Source organism: Achroia grisella, unplaced genomic scaffold (assembly GCF_030625045.1).
Source record: "Achroia grisella isolate CSIRO2021 unplaced genomic scaffold, CSIRO_AGI_Agris_v1 utg702, whole genome shotgun sequence".
Classification (NCBI taxonomy): domain Eukaryota; kingdom Metazoa; phylum Arthropoda; class Insecta; order Lepidoptera; family Pyralidae; genus Achroia; species Achroia grisella.
In genome coordinates this window covers 3695556-3709979 of record NW_026712999.1, presented here as the reverse complement: position 1 = coordinate 3709979, position 14424 = coordinate 3695556, and positions in this window count along the sequence as shown.

Sequence of the window (14424 nt, the reverse complement as noted above, 5' to 3'; positions counted from 1 at the left end):
CAATGTTACAAAAATATAGTACACATATACTAACAGTACTAATAATAATAATTCGTTCTCTAATAAATAATAACCCCAACTATTAAAATTAATAACAATATCTCAATTTCTTTCAAGTTGTAATTGAAAATACACTTATTGTGGATAAGGAGGTATATTCGTTCAAGTACTAGAAGAAGGTTATATTGTCAACATATTATGGACTAGCGGAACGCTCCAGTCTTTATTTAATAAAAATTTCAAAAATTATAACTGTACGAATAATGTGTAAGTTTGTACCGGCGTTACAATTACATATTTTGACATGTAAAGGTACTTATTTTGAAATAACTGTAATATTATAGTTAGATCCATTATAAAACAATAGTACATCACTAAGCCCTATTGTCAATAATTTCTGCAGAGTACAATAAAATATTTTTTTGGTATATCTTTCACGGTATCCAAATTTTTTAAAATATTCTATCGCCAATGTTCATTAGGTATAATATAGGAAAGTAATAGTTAAAGAATTTTTAAAATTAGTAATTCGTTTCGGAGACTAATAAAATATTACCTCTTATATATAATTGAATACTTGATGATCTTTGATTAGATATATATGTTTGTATGTATGTAGATATTAAGTTTTGTACAAAATTATCTCCGTGGATTTATTCTTGCTCATAAATTTAGGCCGCCAAGTATTGCAAAACTTTCTTTGTAAAATCAGTGGATGAGAGATAAGGCAATATAATTATAAGTACGAGGCATCATATTCTATTTCTACGGAATGGAATAGTTGAGTGGTATCATGGACATAACATGATGACGTGTAGATGAAAATGGTTACCACTTAGGGATCAGGCGGATCGTCAACTTGACCGTCATTCCAGTTACACAAAAATACTAGGGTTGTCAATTCCTCGACAAACAGTGTACATGCACACACTGTACGTTCCCGCATCTTCTGTGGGGTCCTGTCGATGGAATCGCGTTTCCAGCAGTCGCGTTCCTTGGCAAAATATTACGGAGAAATAGCCGTCAGGATTAGGCGATAAGAATCCAGCATTTCCCATTGGTCTGTATGAAAATTTTCCTGATCTAAAAAAACTATCTTGGTTGGGTTGTCTATTCCCAACCTACATTAGACTTTATACACAGACATACTAACTGAATAGATAATGTTAATTATTTGTGATAATGTTGCGTAAAGATTATAATCTTTCTATATCAAGGTGAATAGCAAATGAAGTTTACACAATCTAGATAATAAAATTAACCTGTAAAGTAATTATATCTGTATAGATTAATATCTAATATAAAATGTTTATATTCCTATCATCATTATACATATATAGAGAGTATTTATCCAGCATTTGAGATTATTGAAGTGAAGTGAAGTCGATTTATGACTATTCCTATGGTGATGTTATCGGCGATGCTCTGCTTATGGGGACTATCATAATACCATACATTTAGAATTACCTACAAAGTTGAACAGTATTGAATTATCATGAAGCTATTGATATTTTTTTCGTATTATTATGAAAACTTACAATATTTTAGAAATCTAAAAGGTACTATGTAGTCTAGCCCCTGCGATACAAGTTACGCTTAGTACAGAGACAGTTGTAAATGTGCATAACTGATAAATTTGTAAGCTGTTATTTTTTAAATAAATAATAATAATTGTTAAAATGAGAAGAATGCGTTTAGATCAATATTCATTTCTAATTATATTTACTGTTGGAAACTTTAACAAAACTAAAGATATAAAATATTTTTAGCATCTTACGTCATAAAATAATAAAAAAGAATTCTGTGCATTCTTGAGTGATAGCCATTTATTTTATTCTTTTGTTTTTTCTGCAGACTATTTTAAACGCGAATTATATTTCGACTTAACAAGTTAACAGACTCTGTGACTGGAGCGAGAACACAACTACTATTTTAATTAAAAATCAAATAATAGTAATAATGTGTATTTTTCCCAAAAGGGCTCACAGCGATGAGAAAACTAACAACAGTTAGTCTAAAGTGACATAAAAAACAGATGTCAAAAATATAAAGTTGAAAGTAAAGTTAAGTAAGTTAAGAATGGTAGACAAGTTGCCAGCAACAGACTCGTTGGTGTTAATCGCACATCATTGTTGTTTTATTTTAGCTAAGACCAACAACAACTGTACAATGAAGAATGAAGTGATGATGAAGTTAGATGAATTAACCCACCGTGGCGACTTTAGCATTTGCTACGATGGCTCTCAAGAGGGGCTTCATGGAGGTTGTCTGAATTTGCTTATTTTGCTAACTATGGTCACTAATCCCCATTATTAACATTCCTCTCCCCCATAAAGTCAATTGTTATAATTTCCATTCACAATAAGTAATTGTAGGCGTTTGTTGCACTACACCTTTGGGTTGGTTTTACGTGAATTTCTTGGTCAAGTAATCCCAGTAAGCTTTGTTGGTCGTAACTGTCATGCCGTTTTATTTGTAGCCTCGACCTCAGCAATGGAAACCGCAGGATTTTGTGATATACTGTTTGATAAAATAGTCAACTTTGCATTTGTGTATATTAAGGTTCATTATATAAAAAAAAACAATAGTATTACCACTGCTAATGTGACTGTTTAAAAATATATTTGCTTTATTGAATTGCTGAACGAATTAACATACAAAATATAACAATTATGTATTATTTACTGTTTATTAATTGTTAACAAAAATGTATTATATTGCAAAATTAAATTACAAAGTATGAAGGTACCTACAAAAGAGAATATTGTCGCTTAAGCAATTTCTTTCATGCAACCTTTGGAGAAATAAAAGAAAGAAACAGGACGTTAAGAAAAATGATAAAGTGTGTGTGATTAAAATATACCTTCCCTACTTCTTACTGGTCAAGTGTAGCTATAGTGAATGCTTGACATGCCCACATTTCGCCAAGTATATTAGAATCCACAGCACAGACCGGCGCGAACATACGGAGTGACCTATTGCCGTTTGTCAGAATAATTTGATATATAGCATTGTTTGGACAAGAGTGTCGGTTAGAGAAAAAAACTTGTGCAAGGTGATTAATTTCTACTAAATTGGCCAGATCCAGACTAAGTGACATTACTTCATCATCCACCAGCGCTCCGTGAGAGCTTATCATTAAGCGACGGAATTTCATTATCATTCACCACAAAATATCATTTTTTTTCAGTTACTACCTGAAGAAGTTTACAATCGCGTTCGTAACAATAACGCCGCCTCTAACGCATTACAATTTCAATTCACCAAAATTGAAGGTCGTTAAATTCTACGCTCGTGTGTCTCAGCCTTATCTGCGGATTTCTATTCAAGTCTTGATTTCGCTTTAGGAGTTAGCCACCGTTTTAAGAGTTTTTATAACTTGCGATATTGTTTCCAATGTTCGCGTTTGTTGTTCGGTTTGTTCGTCTAACTTTTATACAGTTGGAAGTTATTGTCTCATATGTTTGTATAAAAAAGGCTCTTTTTCTGGAGTGTTATTTGAGTGTTGTTTAACAAAAGTATTTCATATTTTCTAATTCGATTCATTTATAAATTCTATTCAAATATGTATTTCTAGCTATTTCATTGTCTAGATCTATATATGTCTGGTATTCATAAATAAGAGGGCCTTCTTCAACCTCGACAACAGTGCAAGTTGGAGCCTTGGGAATATCTTTTTTGCCTCAGAATTCTTCATCGGGAAGAATTATACCCGCTTTACTAACATTATGCCTTTATACTTATACATCTTCCTATAATTTTTCTGGGGATATTTTATTTTGTACCAGAATGCTTCAATGGGTATGAGCACACCGCGTCGCTAATAGCGTGTTTCGTGGTATCATATTTGTCATTCTTCAATGTATATATTTTATTACTTTAATTTCTCTTTTTTACAAACAAATAAATTAAGGTAAAGGTAGTCTCTTCCCCTTATACTAGTTCTAATTGGTATGGCATTAAATGACGTGTGTGCTAGATAGGACTTAGTCGTATTTATCACTTAATTACATGCGTCCTCGCGTATGTCCCTGGGCAATACTTGAAAATTAGTGGTTGAACAAACAATACACTGCGGTGCTGCCTTTCTTACATATGGGCGATGCACACACACTACATACAAATGTTGTTTGCATATATTGAGTATTGTTACGAATGTAGCTCTGTTTTTACTTTGCACTTTCTTCTTTATATTACTGCATATAGTGTGTGAGTGTGTGTGTCCCTTAACCAAAATAAAAGTTTTATCTATCTAGTTATGTGCGACAACTTATTATACATTCACAAACACCCTTCCACACATCCCAAATGTTCTAAAAATACAAATATTGATACATTCTTCTTAAAATTGGGTTATCATCGTTAGCGTCTGAATATCTACAGTATGATATCCACTATATTCATGGCCATTTTAATGGTGAATTCATGTGTCGAAATCTCGAAAAATGATGGAGGTTCTCGGGAGGATATGAATGAAATGCCCGACTCATTGCGTCATACTAGTGCGGTTTGCGCGCCTGAAGGAACACATATACTTTTACTTCCTTATTTTCCTTAACTGAAAGGTATTTTGAGGGATGCAGTTATCATAGAAATATAATCAGGGCAGATTTATTATGGGCGTCGGTAATCACTTACCATCAGGTGAGCCGCATGTTCATTTGTACTATAAAAATGTGCTATAAAAAAAAAGATTTTTTAAAATAATATTTTAGTAATTGTTGTCTATGTATATATATAACAACACTATGTCTTCTCGTTATCATGTAACGCCTGCAGCAACACTCACGTGTTACAATTCCAGTAGACTAAAATTACCTAATAACCCTACAATCGAAACAACTTACCGAAAAGGTAATCATAGTTTCATTTTTAACTTTACGATAAACCAATAAGAACTGAGGTTCTTTAGTAATAAATCTATGATTAATTGCAATAAGTATAAAAATGACATTTAGTTATTGCATAAACAGGAATGAACTGACTCCTAATATATTCATTCAATTTACACTAGTTTGAGATTTAGGACTACATGTAACTTTGTGATTGACTAAAGATATTATTATTATTCTGTTTTGATTTAATTTAGAGAGTTGACCCGCGACCAGGACATTTGTACCACTATTGAAATATCGGGATCTTATGAATAATATTACCATGGTAATCGCATTCATATAATTTCTATTATTGTATAAGTTTTTACCAAATGCGCAGCGTTATTTTCAATTTCAATATGTTTTAAAAGTGAAATAATACCTGCTGTATTACTCCGATGCTGTCACTATAACAGACTGTGAAATTATAATTAGCTGTTATATTTCAATAATTAGTGATAGAAATTTTGTATGTTTACACCATTATTACATAGTATAAAACAAAGTCGCTCTCGCTGTTTGTCCATCCCTATGTATGCTTAAATCTTTAAAACTACACAACAGATTTTGAAGCGAATTTTTTAAATAGATAGAGTGATTCTAGAGGAAAGTTTATATATATAATACGTGTACACCGTGCGAAGCCGGGGCAAGTAGTTACATGATATATTTTATTGTTGTACTAGCTACATGCCCCGGCTTCGCACGGTGTACATGATTATGATTAATCGAACATCTAGATGTCCTAAACTAGACTTTGTTTGTTCTTTTAAATTCTTTTAAATCGTGTTTCTCTTATAAAACTAGCTACAACCATCATTCAAGCAAGTCATATATGAAACAGGCGTCATAAAAGTAACTTATCTAGCTCACAATGCTAGAAATTCCTCACAGTTAAGCCAAATGGAACATTCACCGAGTATACGGTCCATTAAAGCGTTTACTACTGAAATCCTGGGTCTTTGCGGTCCGAACACAATAGTATCTGATATCTTTTGTATCCCATCCATAGTATAGGCTCATATTGTATTGCACGTCTTGTTACTATTTTGGTAAAGCTATAATAATATCCCAAATTGGAATCTGAGCGCAGAGCAAGAAAATAAACCAGAGACTATATCTCCGGTATACCACGTATCTACAATGAAAATTAAGTAGAAATGTTACAAAATAATAAATCTTGAAAAAATCAACTAAAATATAACATTTCGAAATACCGATTAACATACAACAGTTTTTTTAGAAGAAAAATGACCGAACCCACATAACATGGCGCTTAAATGTTAGGAAAATGATGAAAAAATACTCAATAAAATAAAATGAAGTCACAAAACTGTATTCAAAATAAATATAATAATAATAATCATTTTTATTTATTTATAATAAATAATAAACTATATATAACAATTGCTGCTTATAATTTAGAAGTAATCGAGGCATATCGGTCTATAACTCCGAGGGGGCAGTGAGTCTACCCTCTGTTATTCTGTTATAGCCTTTATTAGTAAATTAATACAATAAAAAATCAACGACAACAATAGCAACTAAGTCTAAAACTGTCCTCTACTAACAAAGTGAACATAAAATGAGGTTTGACCTGCATAAAATTTATAGGCTGTATATTATTCTGATGTAGAAGGTATATAGTAATATACCTTATACATTCATTATAGTAATAAAGTTTTATCAATATCTGTTCAGCAGTGTTTGCGTTAAAGTGTAGCATACATCCATTCACACTCACAAACTTTCGCGTTTATAATATCAATAAGATTTAAGTAAATATTTATTTACTGAGTAGATTACTTTAAGAGTAATCTTTTGAATTACTTAGTAGTGTTTGGTAGTTTACATTTACACAAAGTAAATACATTCGAAGAAACTAATTTAGAATAAAATAATGACTTTTCAAAAAGGCTTATGTTAAATAATGATTATATAATCTATTCTATTTTTAATCAATCGCATTTGCACCAATAAACTCAATGCATATCACAAAGGTATCACAAAGTTAATCTGGATTTTACGTTATCTATAACGATATCTTTAAAGTTGATAAGCATTATTCTGTTAATCTTGATTCTGGATTCGTGTTAATATGTTAGTTTGTAACAAGCTGATTGTTATCTTAGAGCAGGCAATAGTTGCATCGTATTGCTTGTTTTATCATTTTATCATTTAATCAGCTTATGTATAAAAGGCAGTTATTTTTTACAATAATTAATTATAACGTATAGTATTATAGGACGGATATATCGAGTAACATGTAAAATACTTACAATTATTAGAGTAATACCACATTTTGTTGACGTTATTATTATTATTAATAATAATAATAATCTCAGGACAATTCACACAGCGCCATCTATACTCAAGTTAAGCTAGATAGAGCTTGTGTTATGGAACTGATACAAATACATAGATTGTTTTTTTCGTAAATACATAACTATTATACATAGAGAACACCCAGACCGATATAAACAATCATACTCATGAATGAAAATGTTTATGCCGTGCGAGGAATCGAAACCGCGACCACCAGACGTAAAGCGGTGTGCTAAACCGCTAGACCACCGAGGTAATTATTATTATATATGGTTTATATATTCACCAAATTATTGATATATATGGTTCTGTTCAGTCAGGATGAATAGTTTGTTTGCTATCACAGTTAACTAAAAAAAATACACAAGAAACCAAAGTAAGAACTGTCAATTTTAAGGAATAATATCGTATTAAAATTATAAATTTTAAGAAAGACTTTTATACAGAGAATTTCTACAGATTAGATAGTATATATAGAGAGAACAGGTATCAGGTTAAAAAAATATTAACAGTATTTAAGTTCTTGAAAGTTTAGATTTTATTATATTACAATCACAGATAACATTATATTATATATACAATAGATAATATTTTAGTTACATATGAATGTGGATAGTTATAAGGGCAGAGGAAGGCCGAAAAAGAGATGGATGGACTGTGTGAAAGATGATATGGTAAGAAAGAGAGTAAATAACGAGATGACTGCTAACAGGGACGAATGGAAGGGAAAAGCAATATCATAAGCCGACCCTAAATAAATGGGATAAGAAAGAAACAGATGATGTTGATGATGATGATACATTACAATAGAAATGCGAATAAGTCAAGAACATTTAATTTTCTCGAACGTTAGATGTTGTCACCGAAACGTTATGTATTAAGTATAAAACCCGAGACGAGTCTTTGTTGAATGTTTTATTTTCACTTCACCTCCTCGTTTCGTAGAAACGTTTAGTTGACGTTGGACGGTAGGAGGAACTGCTTTGTTCACTTTAGGTGTCGCTTTGATTTATTCTTCAACTTAGCGAAGTGGTCGCTCCGTCTCGTGCCTTTAATTTTACGCTTTAAGCACCTCCTTTGAAAAATAGAAATACAATTCTTGTTTGATTGTCGCTTTATTTAATTTGTGTAGATGAGAGTTCTTTGCAGAGTAAGTTCTCGATATAAAGAAAAAAGGAAAGCAAATGATGCAATTATTGAAACTTTGTACAAGAGTACGTCTGTTTAGAGCTTGTTTGTGTCATGAAGTGAGTTGTGGTTTGCAACGAGATAAAGTAGTAGAATTACAGGATATAGAAGCAAGACACGTTAGTCCCATACATTATAGAGTATATAGGTACATATTTATAGATATAAGTACCTATATACTCTATAATATATATACATGATGGCGCCCAGATGATTGCAACTTTGGTGGAGACGGTAAAACTAGTAATGTAGCATTTTTATTATACCAGAAATAGATTGTAAATAATCATCTGCGTGGTACCTTATTTTCTTCTATTTCAGTTGCCAAGCAGCTTGCTTTGGTAGCTGTGCTTTAGAATTTATATTTCTGTGTTCAAAATATCTTAGTTCTTAGGAATAGCAATACATGCGTTCTATCGTTATGCTGTTCATGTATACATACGACGCATATAATCAGTAAGTCTTCAATTACAAAAAAGTAAATCTTGATCTTTTGTAATATCTATTAATATAGTATCTATTTTATATATTACAAAACACTCCACTTGATTCTTATCACTATTTAAATATTAATGTAATACGTTATAATGCAATTATGAATATATCCCACAGTTTCTGTTTGCTTTTTAACCATAACAGAAGCAGTTCTCCTATATTTAATGACTGCAATCAGCAGATTAATGTGTTGGCACACAACACACTAATTCAGCAGAGTTTCTAAGTTATTATGGTCCTTTTCACATCCAATCCTAACTTATCATTGTAACCCTTATTTTCTCTCTGTCGGGGACTGTATTGTTTCTACTATAGTACCAATCAAGGAGGCGCAAGCAATCAGAAGGTTATGCCACAGACTGAAAGATATCTAGAATAGACATTTTTGAATTTCGACTTTCAAATACTACTATATATTATTTTATTCTTATTTTTAACAAAAGAACTTGAAGTAGTTAAGAACGCAGTAAGATTTATGTTTAAATTCTATGTTTACGAGCTCAGGGAAATTGAATTAAAGATGAAGAAAGAATTGTCTTGAAAAACTACAATATAGCAAGTTCATTAAATTTTCGTACATAATTAGAAATATATTACCATAGGACAATATTTTTAGTACATTTCTAAAATTCTAGATCTTTCTTAAAATGTAGCGCATTTAGCATTGACTTTATTGAACTTGTGAATATCATCTGATTTAATGTTAATACTGACCAGTTTAGTATTAACTTACTTTCATGTAGACTTTTAATTATAATACCTCTTTTACCTTAATACCTAATATGTAATAATAAGAATTTACCATAATGATTGCTATCCTAGATGGAGTAGTTAGTTAGTATATATCTCTTTTGATCGGTGGTGTTTCCAACATAAAAACGTATAACCTATTTCCATCACCATAGAGTGAGTTGACCCAGTTGAGGATTATATAAATATTATACAATTTTTTTATGTCGGCTAGCCTCAAACTCAGGACCTTTGACTCTAAGTCAGCGTAACGAACCACGAGGCCACTCTCGACTCTCTTAAATTCTGAACTTCTAGAAAATAATAGTAGACCTAATTATATTTGTCATATCTTTAAAAATTGTATATCATTGTATTAACCCGACAAAATTTCTCAGTAATAGAAACGGAACGAGCGACCCCTTGTAGGTACAAATTACAGACCGTACGACGTTTGGGCTCGGCAAAGTTATTTCTGATTGCTGGAAATTTCACTGCGATGTGTTACGAGGGTTGAGGTTTGCACGTACATTATATATCTTTTAATAGGAAGCATGGAATATTAAAAATTAATTAATAATTATGATCTATCTCGTTGTGCTGTAAAACATTCGCGATTAGTACACCTCTTATAAAGCCTCAAAGGTGATGTTTTTGATGATATTGGAATAGTGGACCCGCCTGGGCTAACTGTTTACGGTGGCGGGGTAAGTGGAGGATGATAAGATGAGCATGAGGTCAGGTCAGTTAGCCCATCGTGACAAATTCACCAAGAATTTATCACGATGGTTTCCAGGGGTAACCGCGTGGCGGTCAAACTGACATGGTACATTGCTAGCAATAATATAATCAGTCAACATTACTAACAACCCCATTTCCCCCCAAGCACGCCGGCATGGAGAATCATAATATGAGCATGAGATTAGTCAGTTAGCGCCTAACAGATTCCCCAGGTATTTATCACGATGGTTTGGTTTACAGGGGAAACGAAGGGGAGTTTCTAGATGTCAACCGGAGATGTTACAGTAATAGCTATGGGGTCATAATTCCACTTTATTAGCAATTCGTTACCTAACATTTCTTTTATTTTATTTATTTCAGTAGACCTATATTATAAACAGCTTATAGGCTAACCATACATACGAATTAATATTATAAAACTAATATATTGATATTGTCTGTGTGGTCACGCCACTGATGACGCCAATCTGCCACAGAAGCGCCGACACACCACACCATTCGGCCAGTAGTCCTTTTTCATGAAGATGGGCAGAATATTGGTGGGAACCCGGGTCACAAACGCCTTGAACTCGCGTTGTGACTCGACTCCAGCTGCATCACTCTTCAACTTCAGGTATCAGGTTACTCTTGGTTCGTATATAATCAACGATGTCCTGTTCCTTAGTGGCGTAATGTAGACGGGACAGATACATTGCCGTACCGTAATTACACATGCTGTATATATACGGGCTACAGCGCAAAAACGACTGTGTACGTTGTAACGTTCCCCCCCCTTACCTAAAAACACCATCTACGATACCCTCTCTAAATATCAGAGGATCAGCTAAATCTAATAGATCATATAACGATGGAACATTTAATCTTTAATCATTTGGCCATATAATTAAATTATTGTGATCGTCTAGTATCGGTGGACCCGTTGTGTATATGTAGTAACTATAGATTCTTTTATTGGTATATGATGGAGTAATAACTGCGAGATAAATACATATCTCAATAATACAAATTATTATACAGAGTATAAGGTATAAATAATAATTGTAATATAAGGTAAATAGTTGATTATTTTAACTAAGTAGCAATGTGGATTATAATAAATATATTCGTTAATAGAGATCGTAAGACCAATGAGAGTTGATAATAAAATAAAGGTCTAGATTCCTAAAATACTATTTGTAATACTATTTCTACACCTATTATTCACTACCTTACCTAACTACTAGATTATACGATTACATAGAATATGCTAGATCGGAAAGATTAAATACCTGTAATATTAGTAATTCCAATATAATGGAATTTTAATTCGCATAATTTCAATGTCATAAATCTATAATATAATCTGACAGTGCAGCTATTTATAAAGGTTAGGTTAAGCAAGGTTCATCACAATTTCAAAAGTTATATTATTACTCCTGATTATGATGACGACAAAGGTCCTGATGCCGGTCACAGATGGTTCAGGGAGGGCACCCCAAATAGCGCCCGAGACTTGTGACACGGGTGTAGGTTTAAAGGTACCTTTTAGAATGCATTAACACTCACCTTCACTACTTCTGGTAACCTCCCATTCCCAACTAATAAACCCCCCAATCCCTACAATATTCACAATTACATATATTTTCACTTAACTGTTTAATATCCATATCTTCACCTAATAGTTAACGTAATTTATTACAATCCTTATTATTAATTTATATTACTCATGTAGAATATATTCAATAGAAAAGATAAGTGCACTTAACATTACTAATTTCAATGTGATGTATTTTAATAGTTGCATTCGTATAAATTCAATATGATAATTCTGTATTAATTTGATAGTTCCACTATTTATAGAATGTAAAAGACATCTCTATATTTATAAGGAAGTTATACTAAACCGAATTGCTACTGCTTCAGCTGGTTCATATAAACAATATTCAATAGTTAATTCGCCTATTAATTACTTATTTAATTTGTGCAGTGTGTAATAAATTGTAATATAATAAATGTAATGCGTCCTAAACTTTACCCACACAATGCTGCATATCCAGAGTAGCAACATATCTCTATATTGATACACCAGCCATACAACATGCATACGGTAAAACTTAGGGTGTGTGTCCTAGATAACCACTCAGTTATCAACTAAACAGAAGTCCCTATTGGTTGTAGAAATCTCCACAGGGATCGTGGTCTAAAACCTTCATTGCGAGCTTTGACCCATCTCTCCTCAAATGATGGAACATGTGACTTCATCATAGATTCATCGATCTGAGCCTCTCTCTCCTCCTGATGAAAACTTCCACAACTATTACAGAAATTATATTTCCTTACTAAAGCCTCCATAGAGATTTACGGATCATAATATATCATCAAAAACTATTGGAAAATGTCACTTCAATAGTTCAATCATCGATACAAGTATTTTCCTCCTTCTAGTGAAGCCTTCAGTAACCAGAACCCCCCCAAGTGATATCTTTTGTGGAATGTATATAATCTTCGTATGGGTTAATTCATCTATTAATTATCTATTTACTTTGTGCAGTGTATAATAAGTTGTAATATAATAAATGTAATGCGTCATAAACTTTACCCACACAATGCTGCATATCCAGAGTAGCAACATATCGCTATATTGATACACTAGCCATACAACATGCATACGGTAGAACTTAGGGTGTGTGTCCTAGATAACCACAGTGTTATCAACTAAGCAGAAGTCCCTATTGGTTGTAGAAATCTCCACAGGGATCGTGGTCTAAAACCTTCATTGCGAGCTTTGACCCATCTCTCCTCAAATGATGGAACATGTGACTTCATCATAAATTCATCGATCTGAGCCTCTCTCTCCTCCTGATGAAAACTTCCACAACTATTACAGATATTATATTTCCTTACTAAAGCCTCCATAGAGATTTACGGATCATAATATATCATCAAAAACTATTGGAAAATGTCACTTCAATAGTTCAATCATCGATACAAGTATTTTCCTCCTTCTAGTGAAGCCTTCAGTAACCAGAAACCCCCCAAGCGACATCTTTTGTGGAATGTATATAATCTTCGTATGGGTTAATTCATTTATTAATTATCTATTTACTTTGTGCAGTGTATAATAAGTTGTAATATAATAAATGTAATGCGTCATAAACTTTACCCACACAATGCTGCATATCCAGAGTAGCAACATATCGCTATATTGATACACTAGCCATACAACATGCATACGGTAAAACTTAGGGTGTGTGTCCTAGATAACCACAGTGTTATCAACTAAGTTAAGTCCCTACTGGTTGTAGAAATCTCCACAGGGATCGTGGTCTAAAACCTTCATTGCGAGCTTTGACTCATCTCTCCTCAAATGATGGAACATGTGACTTCATCATAGATTCATTGATCTGAGCCTCTCTCTCCTCCTGATAAAAACTTCCACAACCTATTTATTATAAACTTCACTTACTTGCTAAAGTCTCCATAGAGATTTACGGTTTACATTTGATCATCATAAATTATTGGAAAATGTTACTTCAATAGTTTATTCATCGATACAAACATTTGCCTCCTTCTAATAAAGCCTTCAGCAAAATATATATAAGACTTTCCTCTCACTACATCTTCCGTGTAATGTAATATAGACATGTACTAAATATTAACCATGCAATATCTACATATTCGAAATAGTAAACGTAATTTACTATCCCAAACAAGGAACACCACACAGCAAGACATTTAGTGTGAGTAATGAAATATTTGAAATAAGTAATAAATAGTTGAAATAAGTGAATGAAATATTTATTTTTGATAAGTAACTGAACTATTATTAGCCATCATTATAAGTACAATAGGGTTTTACTATAACTTCCTTAATTTACTTTTAGTTTAGTCGTAGTAAATTTATTATTAATATAATTCTCATATAAAATATTAGAGTTATCAACAACTGTTAAAAAACAGAATTACATTCATTAGCATCTAAAGAGTAAATATACACATTTAATATTAAACTCCTAACCTTTCAACCTAACTAAAGAAAATACATCAATATAACTCAGATTTAGGTACAAATTGAGACTATTATCGTAATATA